This window comes from Olea europaea, chromosome 6 (genome assembly GCF_002742605.1).
Source record: "Olea europaea var. sylvestris chromosome 6, O_europaea_v1, whole genome shotgun sequence".
Taxonomy (NCBI): Eukaryota; Viridiplantae; Streptophyta; class Magnoliopsida; order Lamiales; family Oleaceae; genus Olea; species Olea europaea.
The window spans coordinates 10346647-10359291 of NC_036242.1; positions in this window are offsets into that span (position 1 = coordinate 10346647).

Sequence of the window (12645 nt, forward strand, 5' to 3'; positions counted from 1 at the left end):
TTGATAAGAGAAGAAGAGCAGATAAAAAATTCTAGTAAGGGGACTTATTATAGAGACCAAATTCTGATGTTCATACCATCAATAACGAGTCATATGATCAGACCGAAATGTGTTTGGTCGAATTAGTCAAAGAAGACACGTATACTTGTCCTATAATGGCTAAGCCTAGACCATCGGGTAAGGATGAGCTTATGAAAGATGAAAACGTAAAAGTTATAACGTTCTCGTTCGATGTAACCAAAGCTGACCTTATATTTGATAAATTATATAAGGATAAGCAGATAAAGCTGAGCGATAAGCATAAATTGTCAAACCCTGAACAAATTAAAGGTAAAAAATATTGTAAGTGGCATAATGCATAGTCACATTTGACTAACAATTGCTTGATTTTTCGCCATGTGTTACAGGATGCCATTGAATCAGGACGAATTATGTTCGATGATAAGAAGAAGATGACAGTGGATGAAAATCCTTTTCCACAGCCACTTGGAGTGAATATGGTGACGTCTGGTTTCAAAAACAAGTTGCCAAAATTCAAACTGGTTATAGATGATGGAGAAGAAGACCTTGGACCACATCCCAGTGTCTTTGAGCGTATTAAAGGGAAGGAGCCAAAAAAAGATGAAGACGTCTTATGTGTAAGATGTAAAAGAGAAGTGAGTGGGAATACGGAGAAACCAGGGATATGGCAGCATCCCCATCGACCTACTTTCTTCCCAAACGCTCAGTCTGGTAGAGGGCGATGTACATCGTTCTATAAGGGACCGCCTTTTGAGAGGCAGTTCAGGCTAGTAAATAATGGGAGAGCATTCAGGCCGCAACCTCGCCGACCAAATGTATGACATTCGTTCCATTATAATGCAGGAAAGGCGATACCTTTCAACGAGATGACTAGAACCCAACAAAGGCGTTTCCAACAAAATTTTGGACGAATGATGAGGCAACAACAGGGAGTGTCATGTCCTAAGGCCCCTAAACTACTCGAGGTAGCCAATCAAAATGTTCTCAAAGATAGTGAAGAGACTGGTACAGATGAATCAATGAAAGAGTTGCCAGAAACTTCTTCTGGGAGATCGAAGTTTGAGCGAGACAGAAGGGATGGAGAAGATCCAGATCAGCCCCTTACTATTCAGTTCGGTACGTTACCTCCTGTTGTGGCTAATAACTATTTACTAGCCAATGAGTTCAAAAATAAAGAGAAAGAAGAAGAAGAAGAAGAAGAAGAAGAAGAAAGAGAGGATAATGAAGGAGAAGCATGCGTGCTGAAATATGAAGAAGGCCAGACTTCTAGAGACGCCTACAATGGTGAAGAAGATGATGGTATGACAGACATTGAAGAGGAAATCGACCTAGAAGCTGAAAGAAGAAGGAGAGGAGTATCGTACAATACTCTGTTGAAGCAACTACATCGAGAGGGAGTTCGTGAAGTAGATTTATTGGGAGAACCATTTGGGCGTTCTTTCGATTTTTACGTGCTGTACGGGACGCCCAAAAGGAAGAAGAGAGTGCCCCACTCTGAAAAGTATGGATCACCTTCAAGAATAATGTCTCCTCTCACAGGTTGGGTAACTGAAGATGAAGCATAAGAAAACAGTAAAAAGGTTCAGGAGATAGAGGCTCAGTGCGATATGCTGCACGTTGACTTATCACAAAAGGATAACTCGACAGAGGACAAGCAGGAAGTAAAAATAGAGGCTGCCGAAAAGGTTATTTTTAAATGGCTAGCCATGAAATTGACTAAACACTTGAGGCCTTTGTACGTTAAAGCTCTAGTTAACGGCATACCTGTGGCAAAAGTACTTGTCGATAATGGAGCAGCTATAAACACCATTCCATTTAGGATGATGAGGAAAATTGCAAAGACAGAAGGGGATATGATTTCAACAGAAGTCATCCTTACAAGTTTAAATAGAGGAGCAACTGCAGCTAAAGGAGTTATGCCATTGGACATAACTATAGGTACAACTACTAGGACTACAGTCTTCTTTGTACTAGATGGTCCTACTAGTTACAATGTATTATTAGGAAGAGATTGGATACACGAAAGTCGCTGTATACCCTCATCGCTCCATCAATGCCTGATTTTTTGGAATAACAAGGGTAAAGCAAAGGTGGTACAGGCCGATCATAGGCCCTTTGTTGCAGAAGCAAACTCAGTGGAAAGGTTCATGTACGAAGGAAACTATGAACCTGTCAGGGTAGTCCAAAATGGGGAAGAAACTCAGATTGTCGCGCAGAGTGAAGAGCCATTTTCAGTGGACGAACTCACTGAAATGTTCAGTCAGATGAGGCCAAATATAGTGGCCCTAGAAGAGCCAGTAATTGGCAAAAGAATAATCAAGGAGTCCTGAATGAGTTCGAAGCAACAAGAGCAAATGACCGATATTCAGGCCTTCAAAGCCAAATTAATGGTTTTCAATAAAGAATGCAAAGACAAGACGAAAGAAGAGGTAGCCCTGAAAGCGTTGAAAGACAAATTAGCAGTATTCGAATTGGAACAAATTATTGGCCGAGAAGTCAACAAGGTGGATTGTTTAGAAGAAGAAGTGCTTACAAGGGAGTTGGACGATGAAGTAATGCGGATCATCAAGTCTAGATACGCTCAAGCACAAGACCCTCTGATTAAAGTAAATATTGGCAATGAAGGAGAAGATTGTCCAACATTCATCAGCCAGATGCTCGATCAAGAGGTTAGTGATAAATTAATCGCTTTGTTAAAGGAGTATAAAGATTATTTTGCTTGGGAATATGAACAAATGTCTGGTTTAGATAGAGACTCAGTGGAACATAGACTACCAACTAAGCTTAATTTTAAGCCTCATAGGCAACCTCCCAGACGTTTTGCTCCTAATGTACTCCCTGAGATTAAGAAAGAGATAGAGCGATTATTAAAAGCAGGCTTTATTAGAACTGCCAGGTATGTCGAATGGTTGTCCAATATCGTGCCAGTACTAAAAAAAATGGTAAACTAATGGTGTACATAGACTTTAGGAATTTAAACATAGCCACACCCAAAGATGAGTATCCAATGCCCACAGTAGATTCTTTAGTAGACTCAATTGTCGGACACGTCATGTATTCTTTCATGGATGGGTATTCAGGATACAATCAAATTTATATAGCTGAGAAAGGCATACACAAAAATGCCTTTAGATGCCCTGGATCTTTAGGATGTTTCGAATGGGTAGTCATGCCTTTCGGCCTGAAAAATGCAGGAGCAACTTATCAAAGGGCAATGAATTTAATTTTTCATGATACGATAGGCAAGTTTGTTGAAATATATGTAGATGATATAGTGGTCAAATCCATTAAAGAAGAGGACTATTTCGAACAGTTAAGATGTTCATTTGAGTGAATGAAGCAATATAAGTTAAAGTTGAATCCCTTGAAATGTACATTTGATATTAATGCAGAAAACTTTCTTGGTTTCTTGGTACACAAAAGAGGGATTGAACTTGATAAAAATAAAATGAAGGCCATTCTAGAGGTCAAACCACCTAGGAACAAAAAAGAATTGCAAAGATTTCTAGGCCAAGTAAACTTTTTAAGACGCTTTATTTCTAACTGTGCAGGGCGAACTAAAATCTTTTTGCCACTTTTAAAGCTGAAAAATCAGGACGAATTCGTCTGGAAAGAAGAACATCAAAAGGCTTTTGAAAGCTTGAAGACATATTTATCAAGCCCGCCAGTGTTGGTGTCACCAATCCAAGGACGGCCAATGAAAGTGTGTGTATCGGCTGAAAAAGAATTAATAGCTGGTATGGTCGCGCAAGAAGACCAATTTGGTGAAGAGAGGGCGATTTACTACTTGACTAGACGGTTAACAAAATGTGAATGTAATTACTCTACTATCGAAAAATTATGTCTTGCATTGTATTTCGCATGTACAAAATTAAGGGTTTATTTACGGTCCGTAACTGTTTATTTGATTTCTAGAGTAAATTTGATTAAGTACATGTTCTCTCACCCTATTTTACACCAAATGGTAGGCCTTTGGACATTAGTTTTATCAGAATTCGAAATACAGTACATACCCCAAAAGGCAGTCAAAAATCAGGCTTTGGCTAACTTTCTAGCCGATCATCCATGCCTCGACATGCCTGAAGAAATTGAATTAGAAATTAATTCTTTCGAGCTAAAACCTTGGGTGTTGTATTTCGATGGGTTAAAAACCTCTAAAGGTGCAGGAGTAGGAGTAGCATTGATAAATCTTTTAGGGATTTGCTACAAGTTCACATTCACTTTAGATAGGATGTGCACCAACAATCAGGCCGAATATGAAGCCTTAATCGTGGGCCTAGAACTAATGATAGATATGGGGGTAATAAATGTAAACATTAGAGGCGATTCTCAATTGGTAATTCACCAACTGATTGGTGATTTTAAATGCCAAAGTGATTTCATCATGAGTCAATATGAAATCGCCCAGGAGTTATTAGAAGAATTCGACCAAATAGAACTTCAATGCGTTAATATGATATACAATAATGTGGCAAATGAGTTGGCCCAGATGACCTCAGGGTACTCAAAGATTTTAAATTGGAAGTTTACTTGTGAGTATGGAACAATATTGCCCGTGATCCAAAAAAGGGCGAGAAGGATTGAACCTTAATGCATACAAGATGGAGATGCAATGGATTGGAGGGCAGAGATTAAGGAGTTCCTTAAAGAACCTAATAAAAGAGATAGTAGAAAAATGAAGTTGCGTTTGCTAAATTATGCACTGATAGATGAAGAGTTGTTCAAGAAACGCTCTGATGGTATACTGCTAAAATGTGTAAGTTTGCAAGAAGTCAGGACGATCATGGCTGAAGTGCACGAAGGGATATGTGGAGTTCATCAAGCTGACCAAAGGATGAGATGGTTAATTATTAGGAGTGGATATTTTTTGCCAAAGATGGGAGAATTATACGTTCAGTATGCGAAGAGTTGTTTAGCATGCCAAAAGTATGGTCCAATACAAAGGGCGCCAGCACGAGAGATGACACATATTATTAAACCATAGCCGTTCAAGGGTTGGGCGATAGACCTGATAGGGAAGATTTATCTCCCATCGTTCAAGCAACATACTTTTGTTATAATTGCAACCGATTATTTCACTAAGTGGGTAGAGGCGGTACCTTTAAAGGAGATCACCAAGAAGAATGTCATAGAATTTATCCGTGATCACATTATTTATAGATTTGGAATTCCACAAACTTTGATGGTAGATCACGAGACATCTTTAAATGGGGATCTAGTGAATAAATTCTTGAGCGAGTTTGGAATTAAATTAGTAAACTCCATATCATATTACGCTTAATCCAACGGGTAAGCAGAATCTTCTAATAAGATTCTAAAAAATATTATAAGGAAAATGATAGATGAAAATGCCAGAAATTGGCACGAATGTCTGAACAAGGCCTTATGGGCTTATAGGACGTCGCCTCGGTCAAGTACCAAAATTACTCATTTCCAACTTACTTATGGACAGGAGGCCGTTTTGCCTATGGAAATCAACGTACAATCGATCATAGTGTATTTGCAACATAAGTTAAATAATGATGAGTATACCGAATCACTAGTTCAAAACTTATTAGAGTTGGACGAATTAAAGTTTGATGTCCTAGATAGATTGCAAGTTCAAAAACGAAGAATGAATAAATTTTATAATAAAAAAGTTATAGCCAAGTCGTTCAGTCTGGGCGAACTGGTTTGGAAAATAGTACTCCCTTTGGATAGTAAAGATCCAAAATATGGCAAATGGTCTCCCAATTGGGAAGGACCATATAAAGTGAATAATGTATTGCCTAATGGAGCCTATCATTTGGAAGATTTAGACGGCACCAAGCACATGAGGTTCATTAATGGCAAATATTTGAAGAAGTATGTTCCTTCCTTATGGGAAAGTGAACAAATAAAAGCATAACCAAATCGCATTGAATGATCGTAGAGTAAAAAGGGCCAGAGCGAAATACGTTCAAATAAATTCCTTTATTATCAAATGTTCATTACAAAGCTGCGAAATACAAGATGCTAAATGCTCTATAAACTACAATTAAGAGCAAATTAATCTCCCGATCGATCGCCGAGTAAGAGGGTGTACTGGCCTTGATTGCCATCATGATCGCACTGCTGCAAAGGCAAACAGAGAGGTCGAGAAGCACCTCAGCAAGCAGAAAGGAAGATGAAGCGCCCTCACATCGCTGCAACGACGGGCAAGGAGGCTGAGAAGCACTCTCAGCAAGCAAGGTGGCCTGCAAGCACCCCAAAAATTGTCTTCCATCATTGAACTCCTTGTAGGAACGGAGACGATGGGAAGAACTTTGCTGCTGGTCAAAAAATATTTTTTATATCTCCCATACCAAAGGTGACATCAAGAAAGATGGTAAAGTGGGCGGATCAAATGATCCATTTCCATGGAAAACAAAAGTTTTGGATTGATTGTCAAAAATGTCAAACAATGGTAGCAAATTGGTTTTTTGAAGAAGAAAATAGAAATGAAGATGGAAAGTATGAAATATATGTGCATTTATAGGAAGGTGAAGGTGAGAAGACAAAATATGATGTGCATTTATAGGGAGGTGAAGGTGAAAAGACAGAATATGAGGAGCCACATTCGTGTCTAGTAAATGGGATTAAGTGGCCCAAAGTCTAAAAAAAAAGGGCAGAAATACCAAGAGAAAATGTGCAAAAAATTTTAGTATAAAGCAGTTAAATGCCTGAGCGATTGACGATTAAAAGACGAACATCAATAAATACATAAGAGGCTAAAATAGTTATTCATTAATAATGATGACTGTTGTTATGATCAAAATTAGCAATGTATACCAGTACAAGGTTACAAAGGGAAAGTCAATACGAAATTACAAAAAAAAAAAGTTAAGGCATTATATGTCTTAATTACAATTCGCCCCATACCAAACGAATTCTTTCCCTAAGTCTCGCCCAGTCCTCGCTCTGCCGAGAAAAAGTGATAATCAATTCAGCCACAACATCATCATCAACTTCCAACTTCTTGTATTGCTCGGCCAAAGACTTAGTTCGCTCAATTCCTTGAGAGACATTACGCTTTTTAGCAGCCATTCTCGCCTTGCAGTCGTCCATCTTGGCTTGAAGCTCCTTCATCTGTGCAGCCAAATTAGTCATCAAAGAGTCTTCAATCATGACTTCGGAAGAGATTTCTTTCAACTCATCCTCAGCTTTGTTGATCTCCAGAAGCAAGGACTCTTTTTGAGATACGGGGCGAAGATATTGAGTACTTTTGGCCTTCAGTTCAACATTCTTGGCCAGCAAGGAGAGGACCTCGGAATGGACAACTTTCAACGTCGCTTTAAAATCAGCAGAAAGATTGAGCGATGGAAGTGTCAGTACTTGCTCCAATTTCGCATTCAAATGCTCAAACTTATCCTCATGCGTGGCAGCACTAGCCTTATCGATATCCATATCCATGAAGGACACATACTCAAATATCGACTGTTTGAGGAACTTCATATCTTCCTCTGAAGAACTCCTTCCCGGTCAAAAACTGAATCCAAATGAACAGAGAGGTGCTTGCACTATCCATAGTGGATGGAGGTTGCACATAATTCGGAGTCAAAAAGGGAGGAAAAGGAAAGAAGGAAGGGATTAAATCCAAAGTATAAAAGAATGAAAAAATGTCACTTCTGAACATATTTACAGGAGTCAGGGAATCAATGGCTAGCCCATAGTAGCTAACAGAAGGAGTGGAAAAAGATGGAGCACCAAGTGATGGAAAATAGACTCTCAACCACATTTGAGTGAACTAAAAAGGCCCACTACCAGTGGGAGATGCACCATTCTTCAATTGGGATTGAAAAGAAGCCATGCCTCTATAGAGGGCAGCTAAAAAGAAAGAATACAAATTCAGAGGTCTACCACGGGCCAATTCGTGCGCTATGAGTAAATAACTCAGGGAGGGCTTTATGCCTGGCACACACAAAACGTATTTATAAAGCCAAATCAGAAGAAAGGCCACACGCTCAGCATGGGAAGGCTCAACGCTTGAGTGGTTATGACAGGTTTGCAGGCTTGAATAAGACTCGGTGAGTTTTCTTTTAAATTTTGGGGCGACATCAGAAATCAAAATACTAGGAAAAATGGTATCACCCAAAAGTGGCAGATTTACTAGAGCCCCAACATCCCTTAAGGTAATGGACATGGGGCTAAGAGGGAAAACAAAAGTATTATACTCAGAAGACCAAAAACTTAAAGCGATTGGAAAAAGTGCTGAATCAAAAATAGGGGGTCGAAGAGAGATTTCTAACAAATCAGAAACCTAGCATTATCAAAAATTGTCTTAGTAGGACCATGGTCTACAAGGTGAGCGTGCCACCTACGGAAAACGACATCAGATTTAGGCCAAGTGCGAATACCTCTTTCGCGAATTGGCCCCAGCGGCAAGGAGTTTAGAAACGGAGGGCCTTGAGTACAAGGGAATAGCTGACCGACCGCCGCTTGTTCGATGGCCTCGACGTTGTTGAATGAAGGACCTAGATAGAACTCTTTGAGTTCGACATTGGCTGGTGCAAGGAAGTTCGGAGTTATATATGGCCGAGTGAGGAGTTTTTGGAAGTCTTCGAAGCTGAAGGAGTCACCAGACTGGGATTGTGAAGCGGTCATTAGGGACGAAATAGAGTTTTTCAGAGTTATGTAGCAGAGAAGTAAGGAGATGAACAGTAATATTGCGAGAGAGAAGCGAGAAAAAATGAGGCGTGATTTAATGGTACAATGAAATGGTGTATTTGGGGGTTATAAGGGTTTGTAAAAGTCGCACCTTTTCAAGTTATGGAAAAAAACAATGATTGAAATTTTTGGGAATTTCGAATGTTGCTGGGAAACACAAAGTGAATATGGCAAAAATTAATAATTGGTATTAATTCTGCCATATTGGGGGGTAATTGTTGACACACAAAAAGTTCAGCCCAAGTCGAATAGCCCAAGGAATGAAGTCCAATTGGAAGATCCCCAAAATCAAATAGCCCAAAGAACGACCCAATCAGGCAATGCAGAATCAATGCCCAAATATGGAAGCCCATGAACGCGGTAATACTATCGCCCAAGGTTACAAGTCGCCCAAGATTTGAACGAATGGATTGCCATGCAGTCGCCCAGAACTGTGCCCCTGTTCTCGCTCAAACCTTCGAGACGCCCAGGATCTTAGCAAATGTAAGATGTTATGGTTACCCAAAGGTGCGGTTAATGAAGCAGTTATTGAGTAGCCCTATCACGTTCCACGATTCAAAGAATTCAATTGAAAACGGTTGAACGACAAAAAGTAATGGTAGCAGTTAGAAAAGGCAGTTTCATGACAAGTTGGCCACTACGAGGAAAGTGGGCAGTTATAGAACAATCAAGCAGTTTTTAAGCGGTTGATCACGAAGAGATCATTCAGGGAGTATAAAAGGAAGAAAAGACACAGAGCAAAAGGACCCCCGAATCAAACACTCTCAAATAGAGAATATGTAACTTTAAATTTCTTAGTTTAGATTTAAACATTTCTTTTCAGTAACTCGTGTGCTTGCGTCCCTTGGAGGCATTCTGTTTTTATTTTCCAATTGTAAAGTCATCGTCAATAAAAACACTCCTTTTTGGAACTTTGTTTCAAGAGGTTTGTCCCTTACACAATCGTTTGATCCCTTTTTAATTGTTAGCGACTAACCTGCGCGAAATAGATTTATTCATAGATAAAAGTGTGAATTTTATAATATTAAAGTGTTCTTTTGCTCAAATTTTACGTACCCTTTTGCAACTGTTCCATGGAACTACTTAGAGCTTGTTTGGTTCTGATTATGAGAATCAATTTTTTAACCATTAATTTGAAATGTGGATCTCATTTGTAAGTGAAAATGTCAAAAAATGACTGCTAATTATGTTAAGTAATAATCAAAAAATTAAATTTTTTTTTTTTTTGAAAAATCAGAACCAAACTGGCCTTAGTTAGAAGACCTTTTTACTCCTCCACGTGTGATCTCACTAATCGATATCAGCGTCATCGTGACAAATCATTCAACTACTTACAGTTGATGGGTTTTCCACCTCTATTAGGCAAATTGGGCCAAGCCCAATAAATAATTATGTGAATAGGCCAATGCAAATTTGATTCATATAATTTTAATTTTAATATGTTTTTCTCTTTTTTCTTTTCAATTATACATTTTTTAATAAAATAATATTATACGTGAGTTCGGAATTTTTTTTCTTTTTTAACCACATATTTTTTAAAAAATTGCTATTCTAAAATATATTTTTTTAAAGCCTTATTAAAATGAAGTCCAAACAAGGGTATAATTGGATAAGAGATGCTACAATGTCCGGGGGGGGGGGGGGGTTCAGATTGTAGTTTTTTTTTTTTTTTAGTCTCTATTTGGTTGAAACTAAAATTTAGATTTATATCAAAGTAAAATTTAATAATTAATTTTAATCATATATTTCATAGAATTCACAACTTTTCAATCACAAATTTTATCAAAATTTGCTAAAAAAAAAAAATTAATTTAATTCGCAATAATCAAAGACTTGGTTGCTTAGTCATTTTTTTAAGATGAGGATAAACTTGTCATTTAATTATGTTTTAATGCGAAAATGGGAGTGGAGACGGGCTTGCAATTAAGTTATAGGTTGTATATATTAGGTATTAATAAAGGTTGATGGTAAATTAATAACATTTTAAAAAGTTTAGGGATGAAAAGTGCCCAAAAAAAATATTTTTATTACGAAAAGATTGCTTCTCAACATGAATTTTTATTGGATCATCCTATTTGTATATTTTTTTTCATATCAATTTTCACAACACACACATGCAAGTGGGTGCGATCCACGATTAAAATAATCGTGGACCTCACCTTTGTAACAGGAGTGTGAAAATTGATGTGAAAAAAAGATGTACAAATAGGATAATTGAATTTTATTCAGCCCGTTTAAGCAAAAGATTCAAAACATTGCACTATACCCGAATCCCCTACCCAAACCACCCAAGCCCACAACTCAAAGTCGATCTTCTCTGGGCTTCATCTCACCATTAAGGACTTTGTGTCTACGTTTCCTGGTTTGATCCACCCGTGCATCCAATAGAACAAACTTTAATACTTGGATTGCTGCGGAGAATTGTAGAGATAAATTCACCTAATAGACAATTGACAAACACAAATTGAGCAACCTATCAAGTAAATAATGGAATTAATCTAAGTATAACTATCAAAGCTCCAAGATTTGGCATCAAAATGGATGGATCAGGGCTCATATCAAGAGCCAAAAACCACGAGGGAACACCACACAAATTGGACCAAAATAACCCACTCAAATAAACCACAAGAATACTCAAAACTGGCCAAAAAAGCCTTGCACAAAAGGAAGCAGGAAAAGGGACTTAAATAGGGACTAAAATCGTACACGGCAAAGGCACAAAAACAAGTTCCAAATCACTAGAACAGACGGTCAGTGGGAGCAGCAAAAGACGACCCACAAATGGGCAAGAGACAGAGATAAAAAGTCACGAAGAGAAGCAGCCAAAGAGGGAGTCAGAGGTGCATCCAATGTCTTGAGGAAGCAACCGTGTGTTGAGTCTCTAACACTAGGGAGAGACCCTATTATATATAAAATACAGTAGGTTTAGTAATGGGTCATTATATGGTCGACGAGTAATAGGTCGAGACTATAGAGCAATCTTGGTCCGTCTTTGTAGCTTGGGCTAACATCGTGGTTTTCGACCCAACACTTTGTTGGTTAATTGGGGTGTATGGAGTGACAAATGAACACCTCGTATCACTTGAAATTTCGGCAGAATAATGACTTTGAATGTTGGTAAAATCCTCCAGAAATTTTGGCAGAGTAACGATTATAAATAAAACCAAAATATATAGCAAATAACGCCAAACAAATGTAAGTTGAGGCAACTGTTGAACACTTTATCCTTAAGTCGAATTTGCTCTGCAATGGTGTCTACGGATTTACGGCAATTTACTCCCAAGATACAAAGACTTCTTCTTATGTGAATAACACTTCAACACACAAGAATGTTGAACCAGAAGTATAGTACTCTCGAAATGCAACATTATGAAGAAAAACAATATAGGCAATGTATATGCAAAGATTGGTTGAGAAAGGAGAGAAAGTGAAATGCTTAAGATTGCATATCATTGGTGTGAGGAAAATGACGTCCCTAGGCCCCTATTTATAGAGCATGAAGGGTTGGGGATGGAAGGATGCAAGCCAAATCTCGCGATCTTTCGAACCAAAACACCACTTGAAGTCACTAGTTTTTCACTTGAGCAAAAAAGGCCACTGTTTGATCAGTGCCACTGTCCCTCGCATTTCACTCGAGTGAAAATTGAGCGACAGGCAAGCAACATATAGGGTTTAATTTTCCAGTTTTTCTCGTTTTTCCATCTAACTTTGGACTTCAATTTCTCATTCATTCGAAATTGGTTTTAAGACTTCAAATATATTACGACGATCTACTCAACGAGCAGAAAAAATTGGTTTATTTACTTTCGTATTTTCACCATCAGATCAAGTCCAAATATTTGATCAAAGTTGACACCGAGTCACATTTTCCAACTTTTACTTTAATCAATTTTAGATTATTTTTTAAACCAATTCCATCAAACTTGAAGTGTAGTCATTAATCGACTCACAAAAATTCTA